Genomic DNA, 15,865 nt, shown 5'->3' on the forward strand with positions numbered 1-15,865 from the left:
CGTTTTACAACTTATTGTTAATGATAAAGAGACAGCTTTTTACACACAGTTTTAAACAAAGTACTGATATTATTCCTCTTCAACTGACCGCTTTGTTTTCTATGCAAAAACCACTTCGCCACAGAAGACTCGATATTATTGGCATAGCAAGTTCTGCTCTTCTCCTTTCAAAACTTGCTAAAAGCTGTATTTAAAAGAACAGATTGGCCGGGGTAATTCACACCCTTCAATGCCAGCTTAATGTTTAGGTTAGTGGGAATCACAGAGGAATTAGGGATGGAAACTTCTTTGCTGGTGGTAGAAGCGGTCTGGTGAATTTTTAGAGAGAAGAGGCCGTCGATGTTTGAATGTAGAAAATTGTTCTGGCTGCAGCCTGCAGTATGGACTTGTTGGTGTGTGTAGCTCCCAGTGTTCTGACAGCGCGACGTTTTGGGGAAGCATGTGATTCAGCAGCTACCAGTGGGCTTCGTGCGGCGGAGATTTTGTGGCTGTTAGCGGAGTTGATAACAGAGGGTCGTTAAGAGAAGCCTGCATGCAGTAGGCAAAGGAGTAATGTTTGCCGGCGGGGGACGTGCGGCGATTAACCTGTGCGGTAGTGAAAAGGAGTTAAAAAGAAGGAAGTGTGCAGATGCGGAAAGAATGGAATAATTGTGGTAGGCTGCCGGCTGAGTAGTTTGGTGAATGTTTGGTGTGGGTCCGGTGCTGCCGATTGGATGGTGGGGCTGCAGTGTGAGTCAGATAAAAAAAAAAAAAAGAACATTAGTAGTATCCAATGGGACCAACTGGCATGTATAGAGGCGTGTAATGCAAAAGGGCTGTTTTTGGTAGCATCTCTCGCTTACAGCCATACCACCCTGAACACGCCTGATCTCGTCTGATCTCGGAAGCCAAGCAGGGTAGGGTCTGGTTAGTACTTGGATGGGAGACCACCTGGGAATACCAGGTGCTGTAAGCTTTTCTCACTTTTACTTTATACAGGGGGCGCTCCACTTCACGATTATTTTAAATCTATCACTCCCCTTCCATTTTACTATTTTATATATATATATTTTTTTTCTCTCATTCATAAAGGCAGCTTTTAGAAACCATTTTACTCTAAATACTTCCTGGTAATTCTAGGTGCTGTAAGCTGTTCGTGCCTTTATTCCACCAGGGCGCGATCTTCTCACAAACTTGAAGACTGTCACTCCCCATTCACGTTTTACAACTTATTGTTAATGATAAAGAGACAGCTTTTTAAACGCAGTTTTAAACAAAGTACTGATATTATTCCTCTTCAACTCACCGCTTTGTTTTCTATGCAAAAACCACTTCGCCACAGAAGACTCGATATTATTGGCATAGCAAGTTCTGCTCTTCTCCTTTCAAAACTTGCTAAAAGCTGTATTTAAAAGAACAGATTGGCCGGGGTAATTCACACCCTTCAATGCCAGCTTAATGTTTAGGTTAGTGGGAATCACAGAGGAATTAGGGATGGAAACTTCTTTGCTGGTGGTAGAAGCGGTCTGGTGAATTTTTAGAGAGAAGAGGCCGTCGATGTTTGAATGTAGAAAATTGTTCTGGCTGCAGCCTGCAGTATGGACTTGTTGGTGTGTGTAGCTCCCAGTGTTCTGACAGCGCGACGTTTTGGGGAAGCATGTGATTCAGCAGCTACCAGTGGGCTTCGTGCGGCGGAGATTTTGTGGCTGTTAGCGGAGTTGATAACAGAGGGTCGTTAAGAGAAGCCTGCATGCAGTAGGCAAAGGAGTAATGTTTGCCGGCGGGGGACGTGCGGCGATTAACCTGTGCGGTAGTGAAAAGGAGTTAAAAAGAAGGAAGTGTGCGGATGCGGAAAGAATGGAATAATTGTGGTAGGCTGCCGGCTGAGTAGTTTGGTGAATGTTTGGTGTGGGTCCGGCGCTGCCGATTGGATGGTGGGGCTGCAGTGTGAGTCAGATAAAAAAAAAAAAGAACATTAGTAGTATCCAATGGGACCAACTGGCATGTATAGAGGCGTGTAATGCAAAAGGGCTGTTTTTGGTAGCATCTCTCGCTTACGGCCATACCACCCTGAACACGCCTGATCTCGTCTGATCTCGGAAGCTAAGCAGGGTAGGGTCTGGTTAGTACTTGGATGGGAGACCACCTGGGAATACCAGGTGCTGTAAGCTTTTCTCACTTTTACTTTATACAGGGGGCGCTCCACTTCACGATTAATTTAAATCTATCACTCCCCTTCCATTTTACTATTTTATATATATATATTTTTTTTTCTCTCATTCATAAAGGCAGCTTTTAGAAACCGTTTTACTCTAAATACTTCCTGGTCATTCTAGGTGCTGTAAGCTGTTCGTGCCTTTATTCCACCAGGGCGCGATCTTCTCACAAACTTGAAGACTGTCACTCCCCATTCACGTTTTACAACTTATTGTTAATGATAAAGAGACAGCTTTTTACACACAGTTTTAAACAAAGTACTGATATTATTCCTCTTCAACTGACCGCTTTGTTTTCTATGCAAAAACCACTTCGCCACAGAAGACTCGATATTATTGGCATAGCAAGTTCTGCTCTTCTCCTTTCAAAACTTGCTAAAAGCTGTATTTAAAAGAACAGATTGGCCGGGGTAATTCACACCCTTCAATGCCAGCTTAATGTTTAGGTTAGTGGGAATCACAGAGGAATTAGGGATGGAAACTTCTTTGCTGGTGGTAGAAGCGGTCTGGTGAATTTTTAGAGAGAAGAGGCCGTCGATGTTTGAATGTAGAAAATTGTTCTGGCTGCAGCCTGCAGTATGGACTTGTTGGTGTGTGTAGCTCCCAGTGTTCTGACAGCGTGACGTTTTGGGGAAGCATGTGATTCAGCAGCTACCAGTGGGCTTCGTGCGGCGGAGATTTTGTGGCTGTTAGCGGAGTTGATAACAGAGGGTCGTTAAGAGAAGCCTGCATGCAGTAGGCAAAGGAGTAATGTTTGCCGGCGGGGGACGTGCGGCGATTAACCTGTGCGGTAGTGAAAAGGAGTTAAAAAGAAGGAAGTGTGCGGATGCGGAAAGAATGGAATAATTGTGGTAGGCTGCCGGCTGAGTAGTTTGGTGAATGTTTGGTGTGGGTCCGGCGCTGCCGATTGGATGGTGGGGCTGCAGTGTGAGTCAGATAAAAAAAAAAAAAAGAACATTAGTAGTATCCAATGGGACCAACTGGCATGTATAGAGAAGTGTAATGCAAAAGGGCTGTTTTTGGTAGCATCTCTCGCTTACGGCCATACCACCCTGAACACGCCTGATCTCGTCTGATCTCGGAAGCTAAGCAGGGTAGGGTCTGGTTAGTACTTGGATGGGAGACCACCTGGGAATACCAGGTGCTGTAAGCTTTTCTCACTTTTTCTTTATACAGGGGGCGCTCCACTTCACGATTAATTTAAATCTATCACTCCCCTTCCATTTTACTATTTTATATATATATTTTTTTTTTTCTCTCATTCATAAAGGCAGCTTTTAGAAACCGTTTTACTCTAAATACTTCCTGGTCATTCTAGGTGCTGTAAGCTGTTCGTGCCTTTATTCCACCAGGGCGCGATCTTCTCACAAACTTGAAGACTGTCACTCCCCATTCACGTTTTAGAACTTATTGTTAATGATAAAGAGACAGCTTTTTACACACAGTTTTAAACAAAGTACTGATATTATTCCTCTTCAACTGACCGCTTTGTTTTCTATGCAAAAACCACTTCGCCACAGAAGACTCGATATTATTGGCATAGCAAGTTCTGCTCTTCTCCTTTCAAAACTTGCTAAAAGCTGTATTTAAAAGAACAGATTGGCCGGGGTAATTCACACCCTTCAATGCCAGCTTAATGTTTAGGTTAGTGGGAATCACAGAGGAATTAGGGATGGAAACTTCTTTGCTGGTGGTAGAAGCGGTCTGCTGAATTTTTAGAGAGAAGAGGCCGTCGATGTTTGAATGTAGAAAATTGTTCTGGCTGCAGCCTGCAGTATGGACTTGTTGGTGTGTGTAGCTCACAGTGTTCTGACAGCGCGACATTTTGGGGAAGCATGTGATTCAGCAGCTACCAGTGGGCTTCGTGCGGCGGAGATTTTGTGGCTGTTAGCGGAGTTGATAACAGAGGGTCGTTAAGAGAAGCCTGCATGCAGTAGGCAAAGGAGTAATGTTTGCCGGCGGGGGACGTGCGGCGATTAACCTGTGCGGTAGTGAAAAGGAGTTAAAAAGAAGGAAGTGTGCGGATGCGGAAAGAATGGAATAATTGTGATAGGCTGCCGGCTGAGTAGTTTGGTGAATGTTTGGTGTGGGTCCGGCGCTGCCGATTGGATGGTGGGGCTGCAGTGTGAGTCAGATAAAAAAAAAAAAAAGAACATTAGTAGTATCCAATGGGACTAACTGGCATGTATAGACGCGTGTAATGCAAAAGGGCTGTTTTTGGTAGCATCTCTCGCTTACGGCCATACCACCCTGAACACGCCTGATCTCGTCTGATCTCGGAAGCTAAGCAGGGTAGGGTCTGGTTAGTACTTGGATGGGAGACCACCTGGGAATACCAGGTGCTGTAAGCTTTTCTCACTTTTTCTTTATACAGGGGGCGCTCCACTTCACGATTAATTTAAATCTATCACTCCCCTTCCATTTTACTATTTTATATATATATTTTTTTTTTTTCTCTCATTCATAAAGGCAGCTTTTAGAAACCGTTTAACTCTAAATACTTCCTGGTCATTCTAGGTGCTGTAAGCTGTTCGTGCCTTTATTCCACCAGGGCGCGATCTTCTCACAAACTTGAAGACTGTCACTCCCCATTCACGTTTTACAACTTATTGTTAATGATAAAGAGACAGCTTTTTACACACAGTTTTAAACAAAGTACTGATATTATTCCTCTTCAACTGACCGCTTTGTTTTCTATGCAAAAACCACTTCGCCACAGAAGACTCGATATTATTGGCATAGCAAGTTCTGCTCTTCTCCTTTCAAAACTTGTTAAAAGCTGTATTTAAAAGAACAGATTGGCCGGGGTAATTCACACCCTTCAATGCCAGCTTAATGTTTAGGTTAGTGGGAATCACAGAGGAATTAGGGATGGAAACTTCTTTGCTGGTGGTAGAAGCGGTCTGGTGAATTTTTAGAGAGAAGAGCCCGTCGATGTTTGAATGTAGAAAATTGTTCTGGCTGCAGCCTGCAGTATGGACTTGTTGGTGTGTGTAGCTCCCAGTGTTCTGACAACGCGACGTTTTGGGGAAGCATGTGATTCAGCAGCTACCAGTGGGCTTCGTGCGGCGGAGATTTTGTTGCTGTTAGCGGAGTTGATAACAGAGGGTCGTTAAGAGAAGCCTACATGCAGTAGGCAAAGGAGTAATGTTTGCCGGCGGGGGACGTGCGGCGATTAACCTGTGCGGTAGTGAAAAGGAGTTAAAAAGAAGGAAGTGTGCGGATGCGGAAAGAATGGAATAATTGTGGTAGGCTGCCGGCTGAGTAGTTTGGTGAATGTTTGGTGTGGGTCCGGCGCTGCCGATTGGATGATGGGGCTGCAGTGTGAGTCAGATAAAAAAAAAAAAAAACAGGAGTAGGATCCAATGGGACTAACTGGCATGTATAGACGCATGTAATGCAAAAGGGCTGTTTTTGGTAGCATCTCTCGCTTACGGCCATACCACCCTGAACACGCCCGATCTCGTCTGATCTCGGAAGCTAAGCAGGGTAGGGTCTGGTTAGTACTTGGATGGGAGACCTCCTGGGAATACCAGGTGCTGTAAGCATTTCTCACTTTTACTTTATACAGGGGGCGCTCCACTTCACGATTAATTTAAATCTATCACTCCCCTTCCATTTTACTATTTTATATATATATATATATATTTTTCTCTCATTCATAAAGGCAGCTGTTACACACCGTTTTACTTTAAATACTTCCTGGTAATTCTAGGTGCTGTAAGCTGTTCGTGCCTTTATTCCACCAGGGCGCGATCTTCTCACAAACTTGAAGACTGTCACTCCCCATTCACGTTTTACAACTTATTGTTAATGATAAAGAGACAGCTTTTTACACACAGTTTTAAACAAAGTACTGATATTATTCCTCTTCAACTGACCGCTTTGTTTTCTATGCAAAAACCACTTCGCCACAGAAGACTCGATATTATTGGCATAGCAAGTTCTGCTCTTCTCCTTTCAAAACTTGCTAAAAGCTGTATTTAAAAGAACAGATTGGCCGGGGTAATTCACACCCTTCAATGCCAGCTTAATGTTTAGGTTAGTGGGAATCACAGAGGAATTAGGGATGGAAACTTCTTTGCTGGTGGTAGAAGCGGTCTGGTGAATTTTTAGAGAGAAGAGGCCGTCGATGTTTGAATGTAGAAAATTGTTCTGGCTGCAGCCTGCAGTATGGACTTGTTGGTGTGTGTAGCTCCCAGTGTTCTGACAGCGCGACGTTTTGGGGAAGCATGTGATTCAGCAGCTACCAGTGGGCTTCGTGCGGCGGAGATTTTGTGGCTGTTAGCGGAGTTGATAACAGAGGGTCGTTAAGAGAAGCCTGCATGCAGTAGGCAAAGGAGTAATGTTTGCCGGCGGGGGACGTGCGGCGATTAACCTGTGCGGTAGTGAAAAGGAGTTAAAAAGAAGGAAGTGTGCGGATGCGGAAAGAATGGAATAATTGTGGTAGGCTGCCGGCTGAGTAGTTTGGTGAATGTTTGGTGTGGGTCCGGCGCTGCCGATTGGATGGTGGGGCTGCAGTGTGAGTCAGATAAAAAAAAAAAAAAGAACATTAGTAGTATCCAATGGGACCAACTGGCATGTATAGAGAAGTGTAATGCAAAAGGGCTGTTTTTGGTAGCATCTCTCGCTTACGGCCATACCACCCTGAACACGCCTGATCTCGTCTGATCTCGGAAGCTAAGCAGGGTAGGGTCTGGTTAGTACTTGGATGGGAGACCACCTGGGAATACCAGGTGCTGTAAGCTTTTCTCACTTTTTCTTTATACAGGGGGCGCTCCACTTCACGATTAATTTAAATCTATCACTCCCCTTCCATTTTACTATTTTATATATATATATTTTTTTTTCTCTCATTCATAAAGGCAGCTTTTAGAAACCGTTTTACTCTAAATACTTCCTGGTCATTCTAGGTGCTGTAAGCTGTTCGTGCCTTTATTCCACCAGGGCGCGATCTTCTCACAAACTTGAAGACTGTCACTCCCCATTCACGTTTTAGAACTTATTGTTAATGATAAAGAGACAGCTTTTTACACACAGTTTTAAACAAAGTACTGATATTATTCCTCTTCAACTGACCGCTTTGTTTTCTATGCAAAAACCACTTCGCCACAGAAGACTCGATATTATTGGCATAGCAAGTTCTGCTCTTCTCCTTTCAAAACTTGCTAAAAGCTGTATTTAAAAGAACAGATTGGCCGGGGTAATTCACACCCTTCAATGCCAGCTTAATGTTTAGGTTAGTGGGAATCACAGAGGAATTAGGGATGGAAACTTCTTTGCTGGTGGTAGAAGCGGTCTGCTGAATTTTTAGAGAGAAGAGGCCGTCGATGTTTGAATGTAGAAAATTGTTCTGGCTGCAGCCTGCAGTATGGACTTGTTGGTGTGTGTAGCTCACAGTGTTCTGACAGCGCGACATTTTGGGGAAGCATGTGATTCAGCAGCTACCAGTGGGCTTCGTGCGGCGGAGATTTTGTGGCTGTTAGCGGAGTTGATAACAGAGGGTCGTTAAGAGAAGCCTGCATGCAGTAGGCAAAGGAGTAATGTTTGCCGGCGGGGGACGTGCGGCGATTAACCTGTGCGGTAGTGAAAAGGAGTTAAAAAGAAGGAAGTGTGCGGATGCGGAAAGAATGGAATAATTGTGATAGGCTGCCGGCTGAGTAGTTTGGTGAATGTTTGGTGTGGGTCCGGCGCTGCCGATTGGATGGTGGAGCTGCAGTGTGAGTCAGATAAAAAAAAAAAAAAGAACATTAGTAGTATCCAATGGGACTAACTGGCATGTATAGACGCGTGTAATGCAAAAGGGCTGTTTTTGGTAGCATCTCTCGCTTACGGCCATACCACCCTGAACACGCCTGATCTCGTCTGATCTCGGAAGCTAAGCAGGGTAGGGTCTGGTTAGTACTTGGATGGGAGACCACCTGGGAATACCAGGTGCTGTAAGCTTTTCTCACTTTTTCTTTATACAGGGGGCGCTCCACTTCACGATTAATTTAAATCTATCACTCCCCTTCCATTTTACTATTTTATATATATATATTTTTTTTTTCTCTCATTCATAAAGGCAGCTTTTAGAAACCGTTTAACTCTAAATACTTCCTGGTCATTCTAGGTGCTGTAAGCTGTTCGTGCCTTTATTCCACCAGGGCGCGATCTTCTCACAAACTTGAAGACTGTCACTCCCCATTCACGTTTTACAACTTATTGTTAATGATAAAGAGACAGCTTTTTACACACAGTTTTAAACAAAGTACTGATATTATTCCTCTTCAACTGACCGCTTTGTTTTCTATGCAAAAACCACTTCGCCACAGAAGACTCGATATTATTGGCATAGCAAGTTCTGCTCTTCTCCTTTCAAAACTTGTTAAAAGCTGTATTTAAAAGAACAGATTGGCCGGGGTAATTCACACCCTTCAATGCCAGCTTAATGTTTAGGTTAGTGGGAATCACAGAGGAATTAGGGATGGAAACTTCTTTGCTGGTGGTAGAAGCGGTCTGGTGAATTTTTAGAGAGAAGAGGCCGTCGATGTTTGAATGTAGAAAATTGTTCTGGCTGCAGCCTGCAGTATGGACTTGTTGGTGTGTGTAGCTCCCAGTGTTCTGACAACGCGACGTTTTGGGGAAGCATGTGATTCAGCAGCTACCAGTGGGCTTCGTGCGGCGGAGATTTTGTTGCTGTTAGCGGAGTTGATAACAGAGGGTCGTTAAGAGAAGCCTACATGCAGTAGGCAAAGGAGTAATGTTTGCCGGCGGGGGACGTGCGGCGATTAACCTGTGCGGTAGTGAAAAGGAGTTAAAAAGAAGGAAGTGTGCGGATGCGGAAAGAATGGAATAATTGTGGTAGGCTGCCGGCTGAGTAGTTTGGTGAATGTTTGGTGTGGGTCCGGCGCTGCCGATTGGATGATGGGGCTGCAGTGTGAGTCAGATAAAAAAAAAAAAAACAGGAGTAGGATCCAATGGGACTAACTGGCATGTATAGACGCATGTAATGCAAAAGGGCTGTTTTTGGTAGCATCTCTCGCTTACGGCCATACCACCCTGAACACGCCCGATCTCGTCTGATCTCGGAAGCTAAGCAGGGTAGGGTCTGGTTAGTACTTGGATGGGAGACCTCCTGGGAATACCAGGTGCTGTAAGCATTTCTCACTTTTACTTTATACAGGGGGCGCTCCACTTCACGATTAATTTAAATCTATCACTCCCCTTCCATTTTACTATTTTATATATATATATATATATTTTTCTCTCATTCATAAAGGCAGCTGTTACACACCGTTTTACTTTAAATACTTCCTGGTAATTCTAGGTGCTGTAAGCTGTTCGTGCCTTTATTCCACCAGGGCGCGATCTTCTCACAAACTTAAAGACTGTCACTCCCCATTCACGTTTTACAACTTATTGTTAATGATAAAGAGACAGCTTTTTACACACAGTTTTAAACAAAGTACTGATATTATTCCTCTTCAACTGACCGCTTTGTTTTCTATGCAAAAACCACTTCGCCACAGAAGACTCGATATTATTGGCATAGCAAGTTCTGCTCTTCTCCTTTCAAAACTTGCTAAAAGCTGTATTTAAAAGAACAGATTGGCCGGGGTAATTCACACCCTTCAATGCCAGCTTAATGTTTAGGTTAGTGGGAATCACAGAGGAATTAGGGATGGAAACTTCTTTGCTGGTGGTAGAAGCGGTCTGGTGAATTTTTAGAGAGAAGAGGCCGTCGATGTTTGAATGTAGAAAATTGTTCTGGCTGCAGCCTGCAGTATGGACTTGTTGGTGTGTGTAGCTCCCAGTGTTCTGACAGCGCGACGTTTTGGGGAAGCATGTGATTCAGCAGCTACCAGTGGGCTTCGTGCGGCGGAGATTTTGTGGCTGTTAGCGGAGTTGATAACAGAGGGTCGTTAAGAGAAGCCTGCATGCAGTAGGCAAAGGAGTAATGTTTGCCGGCGGGGGACGTGCGGCGATTAACCTGTGCGGTAGTGAAAAGGAGTTAAAAAGAAGGAAGTGTGCAGATGCGGAAAGAATGGAATAATTGTGGTAGGCTGCCGGCTGAGTAGTTTGGTGAATGTTTGGTGTGGGTCCGGTGCTGCCGATTGGATGGTGGGGCTGCAGTGTGAGTCAGATAAAAAAAAAAAAAAGAACATTAGTAGTATCCAATGGGACCAACTGGCATGTATAGAGGCGTGTAATGCAAAAGGGCTGTTTTTGGTAGCATCTCTCGCTTACAGCCATACCACCCTGAACACGCCTGATCTCGTCTGATCTCGGAAGCCAAGCAGGATAGGGTCTGGTTAGCACTTGGATGGGAGACCACCTGGGAATACCAGGTGCTGTAAGCTTTTCTCACTTTTACTTTATACAGGGGGCGCTCCACTTCACGATTATTTTAAATCTATCACTCCCCTTCCATTTTACTATTTTATATATATATTTTTTTTTTCTCTCATTCATAAAGGCAGCTTTTAGAAACCATTTTACTCTAAATACTTCCTGGTAATTCTAGGTGCTGTAAGCTGTTCGTGCCTTTATTCCACCAGGGCGCGATCTTCTCACAAACTTGAAGACTGTCACTCCCCATTCACGTTTTACAACTTATTGTTAATGATAAAGAGACAGCTTTTTAAACGCAGTTTTAAACAAAGTACTGATATTATTCCTCTTCAACTCACCGCTTTGTTTTCTATGCAAAAACCACTTCGCCACAGAAGACTCGATATTATTGGCATAGCAAGTTCTGCTCTTCTCCTTTCAAAACTTGCTAAAAGCTGTATTTAAAAGAACAGATTGGCCGGGGTAATTCACACCCTTCAATGCCAGCTTAATGTTTAGGTTAGTGGGAATCACAGAGGAATTAGGGATGGAAACTTCTTTGCTGGTGGTAGAAGCGGTCTGGTGAATTTTTAGAGAGAAGAGGCCGTCGATGTTTGAATGTAGAAAATTGTTCTGGCTGCAGCCTGCAGTATGGACTTGTTGGTGTGTGTAGCTCCCAGTGTTCTGACAGCGCGACGTTTTGGGGAAGCATGTGATTCAGCAGCTACCAGTGGGCTTCGTGCGGCGGAGATTTTGTGGCTGTTAGCGGAGTTGATAACAGAGGGTCGTTAAGAGAAGCCTGCATGCAGTAGGCAAAGGAGTAATGTTTGCCGGCGGGGGACGTGCGGCGATTAACCTGTGCGGTAGTGAAAAGGAGTTAAAAAGAAGGAAGTGTGCGGATGCGGAAAGAATGGAATAATTGTGGTAGGCTGCCGGCTGAGTAGTTTGGTGAATGTTTGGTGTGGGTCCGGCGCTGCCGATTGGATGGTGGGGCTGCAGTGTGAGTCAGATAAAAAAAAAAAAGAACATTAGTAGTATCCAATGGGACCAACTGGCATGTATAGAGGCGTGTAATGCAAAAGGGCTGTTTTTGGTAGCATCTCTCGCTTACGGCCATACCACCCTGAACACGCCTGATCTCGTCTGATCTCGGAAGCTAAGCAGGGTAGGGTCTGGTTAGTACTTGGATGGGAGACCACCTGGGAATACCAGGTGCTGTAAGCTTTTCTCACTTTTACTTTATACAGGGGGCGCTCCACTTCACGATTAATTTAAATCTATCACTCCCCTTCCATTTTACTATTTTATATATATATATATTTTTTTCTCTCATTCATAAAGGCAGCTTTTAGAAACCGTTTTACTCTAAATACTTCCTGGTCATTCTAGGTGCTGTAAGCTGTTCGTGCCTTTATTCCACCAGGGCGCGATCTTCTCACAAACTTGAAGACTGTCACTCCCCATTCACGTTTTACAACTTATTGTTAATGATAAAGAGACAGCTTTTTACACACAGTTTTAAACAAAGTACTGATATTATTCCTCTTCAACTGACCGCTTTGTTTTCTATGCAAAAACCACTTCGCCACAGAAGACTCGATATTATTGGCATAGCAAGTTCTGCTCTTCTCCTTTCAAAACTTGCTAAAAGCTGTATTTAAAAGAACAGATTGGCCGGGGTAATTCACACCCTTCAATGCCAGCTTAATGTTTAGGTTAGTGGGAATCACAGAGGAATTAGGGATGGAAACTTCTTTGCTGGTGGTAGAAGCGGTCTGGTGAATTTTTAGAGAGAAGAGGCCGTCGATGTTTGAATGTAGAAAATTGTTCTGGCTGCAGCCTGCAGTATGGACTTGTTGGTGTGTGTAGCTCCCAGTGTTCTGACAGCGCGACGTTTTGGGGAAGCATGTGATTCAGCAGCTACCAGTGGGCTTCGTGCGGCGGAGATTTTGTGGCTGTTAGCGGAGTTGATAACAGAGGGTCGTTAAGAGAAGCCTGCATGCAGTAGGCAAAGGAGTAATGTTTGCCGGCGGGGGACGTGCGGCGATTAACCTGTGCGGTAGTGAAAAGGAGTTAAAAAGAAGGAAGTGTGCGGATGCGGAAAGAATGGAATAATTGTGGTAGGCTGCCGGCTGAGTAGTTTGGTGAATGTTTGGTGTGGGTCCGGCGCTGCCGATTGGATGGTGGGGCTGCAGTGTGAGTCAGATAAAAAAAAAAAAAAAGAACATTAGTAGTATCCAATGGGACCAACTGGCATGTATAGAGAAGTGTAATGCAAATGGGCTGTTTTTGGTAGCATCTCTCGCTTACGGCCATACCACCCTGAACACGCCTGATCTCGTCTGATCTCGGAAGCTAAGCAGGGTAGGGTCTGGTTAGTACTTGGATGGGAGACCACCTGGGAATACCAGGTGCTGTAAGCTTTTCTCACTTTTTCTTTATACAGGGGGCGCTCCACTTCACGATTAATTTAAATCTATCACTCCCCTTCCATTTTACTATTTTATATATATATATTTTTTTTTCTCTCATTCATAAAGGCAGCTTTTAGAAACCGTTTTACTCTAAATACTTCCTGGTCATTCTAGGTGCTGTAAGCTGTTCGTGCCTTTATTCCACCAGGGCGCGATCTTCTCACAAACTTGAAGACTGTCACTCCCCATTCACGTTTTAGAACTTATTGTTAATGATAAAGAGACAGCTTTTTACACACAGTTTTAAACAAAGTACTGATATTATTCCTCTTCAACTGACCGCTTTGTTTTCTATGCAAAAACCACTTCGCCACAGAAGACTCGATATTATTGGCATAGCAAGTTCTGCTCTTCTCCTTTCAAAACTTGCTAAAAGCTGTATTTAAAAGAACAGATTGGCCGGGGTAATTCACACCCTTCAATGCCAGCTTAATGTTTAGGTTAGTGGGAATCACAGAGGAATTAGGGATGGAAACTTCTTTGCTGGTGGTAGAAGCGGTCTGCTGAATTTTTAGAGAGAAGAGGCCGTCGATGTTTGAATGTAGAAAATTGTTCTGGCTGCAGCCTGCAGTATGGACTTGTTGGTGTGTGTAGCTCACAGTGTTCTGACAGCGCGACATTTTGGGGAAGCATGTGATTCAGCAGCTACCAGTGGGCTTCGTGCGGCGGAGATTTTGTGGCTGTTAGCGGAGTTGATAACAGAGGGTCGTTAAGAGAAGCCTGCATGCAGTAGGCAAAGGAGTAATGTTTGCCGGCGGGGGACGTGCGGCGATTAACCTGTGCGGTAGTGAAAAGGAGTTAAAAAGAAGGAAGTGTGCGGATGCGGAAAGAATGGAATAATTGTGATAGGCTGCCGGCTGAGTAGTTTGGTGAATGTTTGGTGTGGGTCCGGCGCTGCCGATTGGATGGTGGGGCTGCAGTGTGAGTCAGATAAAAAAAAAAAAAAGAACATTAGTAGTATCCAATGGGACTAACTGGCATGTATAGACGCGTGTAATGCAAAAGGGCTGTTTTTGGTAGCATCTCTCGCTTACGGCCATACCACCCTGAACACGCCTGATCTCGTCTGATCTCGGAAGCTAAGCAGGGTAGGGTCTGGTTAGTACTTGGATGGGAGACCACCTGGGAATACCAGGTGCTGTAAGCTTTTCTCACTTTTACTTTATACAGGGGGCGCTCCACTTCACGATTAATTTAAATCTATCACTCCCCTTCCATTTTACTATTTTATATATATATATATTTTTTTCTCTCATTCATAAAGGCAGCTTTTAGAAACCGTTTTACTCTAAATACTTCCTGGTCATTCTAGGTGCTGTAAGCTGTTCGTGCCTTTATTCCACCAGGGCGCGATCTTCTCACAAACTTGAAGACTGTCACTCCCCATTCACGTTTTACAACTTATTGTTAATGATAAAGAGACAGCTTTTTACACACAGTTTTAAACAAAGTACTGATATTATTCCTCTTCAACTGACCGCTTTGTTTTCTATGCAAAAACCACTTCGCCACAGAAGACTCGATATTATTGGCATAGCAAGTTCTGCTCTTCTCCTTTCAAAACTTGCTAAAAGCTGTATTTAAAAGAACAGATTGGCCGGGGTAATTCACACCCTTCAATGCCAGCTTAATGTTTAGGTTAGTGGGAATCACAGAGGAATTAGGGATGGAAACTTCTTTGCTGGTGGTAGAAGCGGTCTGGTGAATTTTTAGAGAGAAGAGGCCGTCGATGTTTGAATGTAGAAAATTGTTCTGGCTGCAGCCTGCAGTATGGACTTGTTGGTGTGTGTAGCTCCCAGTGTTCTGACAGCGCGACGTTTTGGGGAAGCATGTGATTCAGCAGCTACCAGTGGGCTTCGTGCGGCGGAGATTTTGTGGCTGTTAGCGGAGTTGATAACAGAGGGTCGTTAAGAGAAGCCTGCATGCAGTAGGCAAAGGAGTAATGTTTGCCGGCGGGGGACGTGCGGCGATTAACCTGTGCGGTAGTGAAAAGGAGTTAAAAAGAAGGAAGTGTGCGGATGCGGAAAGAATGGAATAATTGTGGTAGGCTGCCGGCTGAGTAGTTTGGTGAATGTTTGGTGTGGGTCCGGCGCTGCCGATTGGATGGTGGGGCTGCAGTGTGAGTCAGATAAAAAAAAAAAAAAGAACATTAGTAGTATCCAATGGGACCAACTGGCATGTATAGAGAAGTGTAATGCAAAAGGGCTGTTTTTGGTAGCATCTCTCGCTTACGGCCATACCACCCTGAACACGCCTGATCTCGTCTGATCTCGGAAGCTAAGCAGGGTAGGGTCTGGTTAGTACTTGGATGGGAGACCACCTGGGAATACCAGGTGCTGTAAGCTTTTCTCACTTTTTCTTTATACAGGGGGCGCTCCACTTCACGATTAATTTAAATCTATCACTCCCCTTCCATTTTACTATTTTATATATATATTTTTTTTTTTCTCTCATTCATAAAGGCAGCTTTTAGAAACCGTTTTACTCTAAATACTTCCTGGTCATTCTAGGTGCTGTAAGCTGTTCGTGCCTTTATTCCACCAGGGCGCGATCTTCTCACAAACTTGAAGACTGTCACTCCCCATTCACGTTTTAGAACTTATTGTTAATGATAAAGAGACAGCTTTTTACACACAGTTTTAAACAAAGTACTGATATTATTCCTCTTCAACTGACCGCTTTGTTTTCTATGCAAAAACCACTTCGCCACAGAAGACTCGATATTATTGGCATAGCAAGTTCTGCTCTTCTCCTTTCAAAACTTGCTAAAAGCTGTATTTAAAAGAACAGATTGGCCGGGGTAATTCACACCCTTCAATGCCAGCTTAATGTTTAGGTTAGTGGGAATCACAGAGGAATTAGGGATGGAAACTTCTTTGCTGG

General features: G+C 44.1%; 13 non-coding genes across 13 annotated transcripts; all 13 read left to right on the forward strand.

Moving 5' to 3' along the window:
* The first annotated feature begins 836 nt into the window (after window positions 1–836).
* LOC125734171 (5S ribosomal RNA) lies at window positions 837–955 on the forward strand. The gene has a single exon (XR_007393495.1). It is a non-coding gene; the product is annotated as a 5S ribosomal RNA (ribosomal RNA).
* A 1,076-nt stretch (window positions 956–2,031) lies between these two features.
* LOC125733119 (5S ribosomal RNA) lies at window positions 2,032–2,150 on the forward strand. Its single transcript, XR_007392476.1, has one exon. It is a non-coding gene; the product is annotated as a 5S ribosomal RNA (ribosomal RNA).
* A 1,079-nt stretch (window positions 2,151–3,229) lies between these two features.
* Window positions 3,230–3,348, forward strand: LOC125733120 (5S ribosomal RNA). The gene has a single exon (XR_007392477.1). It is a non-coding gene; the product is annotated as a 5S ribosomal RNA (ribosomal RNA).
* A 1,079-nt stretch (window positions 3,349–4,427) lies between these two features.
* On the forward strand, window positions 4,428–4,546 carry LOC125733121 (5S ribosomal RNA). Its single transcript, XR_007392478.1, has one exon. It is a non-coding gene; the product is annotated as a 5S ribosomal RNA (ribosomal RNA).
* Window positions 4,547–5,624: 1,078 nt separating this feature from the next.
* On the forward strand, window positions 5,625–5,743 carry LOC125731258 (5S ribosomal RNA). Its single transcript, XR_007391543.1, has one exon. It is a non-coding gene; the product is annotated as a 5S ribosomal RNA (ribosomal RNA).
* Window positions 5,744–6,824: 1,081 nt separating this feature from the next.
* On the forward strand, window positions 6,825–6,943 carry LOC125733122 (5S ribosomal RNA). Its single transcript, XR_007392479.1, has one exon. It is a non-coding gene; the product is annotated as a 5S ribosomal RNA (ribosomal RNA).
* A 1,079-nt stretch (window positions 6,944–8,022) lies between these two features.
* Window positions 8,023–8,141, forward strand: LOC125733124 (5S ribosomal RNA). The gene has a single exon (XR_007392480.1). It is a non-coding gene; the product is annotated as a 5S ribosomal RNA (ribosomal RNA).
* A 1,077-nt stretch (window positions 8,142–9,218) lies between these two features.
* On the forward strand, window positions 9,219–9,337 carry LOC125731269 (5S ribosomal RNA). The gene has a single exon (XR_007391556.1). It is a non-coding gene; the product is annotated as a 5S ribosomal RNA (ribosomal RNA).
* A 1,081-nt stretch (window positions 9,338–10,418) lies between these two features.
* On the forward strand, window positions 10,419–10,537 carry LOC125731011 (5S ribosomal RNA). Its single transcript, XR_007391301.1, has one exon. It is a non-coding gene; the product is annotated as a 5S ribosomal RNA (ribosomal RNA).
* A 1,076-nt stretch (window positions 10,538–11,613) lies between these two features.
* On the forward strand, window positions 11,614–11,732 carry LOC125733125 (5S ribosomal RNA). Its single transcript, XR_007392481.1, has one exon. It is a non-coding gene; the product is annotated as a 5S ribosomal RNA (ribosomal RNA).
* Window positions 11,733–12,812: 1,080 nt separating this feature from the next.
* LOC125733126 (5S ribosomal RNA) lies at window positions 12,813–12,931 on the forward strand. The gene has a single exon (XR_007392482.1). It is a non-coding gene; the product is annotated as a 5S ribosomal RNA (ribosomal RNA).
* Window positions 12,932–14,010: 1,079 nt separating this feature from the next.
* Window positions 14,011–14,129, forward strand: LOC125733128 (5S ribosomal RNA). The gene has a single exon (XR_007392484.1). It is a non-coding gene; the product is annotated as a 5S ribosomal RNA (ribosomal RNA).
* Window positions 14,130–15,208: 1,079 nt separating this feature from the next.
* LOC125733129 (5S ribosomal RNA) lies at window positions 15,209–15,327 on the forward strand. Its single transcript, XR_007392485.1, has one exon. It is a non-coding gene; the product is annotated as a 5S ribosomal RNA (ribosomal RNA).
* Window positions 15,328–15,865: the final 538 nt, after the last annotated feature.

Source organism: Brienomyrus brachyistius, chromosome 2 (genome assembly GCF_023856365.1).
Source record: "Brienomyrus brachyistius isolate T26 chromosome 2, BBRACH_0.4, whole genome shotgun sequence".
In the NCBI taxonomy this organism is placed as follows: domain Eukaryota; kingdom Metazoa; phylum Chordata; class Actinopteri; order Osteoglossiformes; family Mormyridae; genus Brienomyrus; species Brienomyrus brachyistius.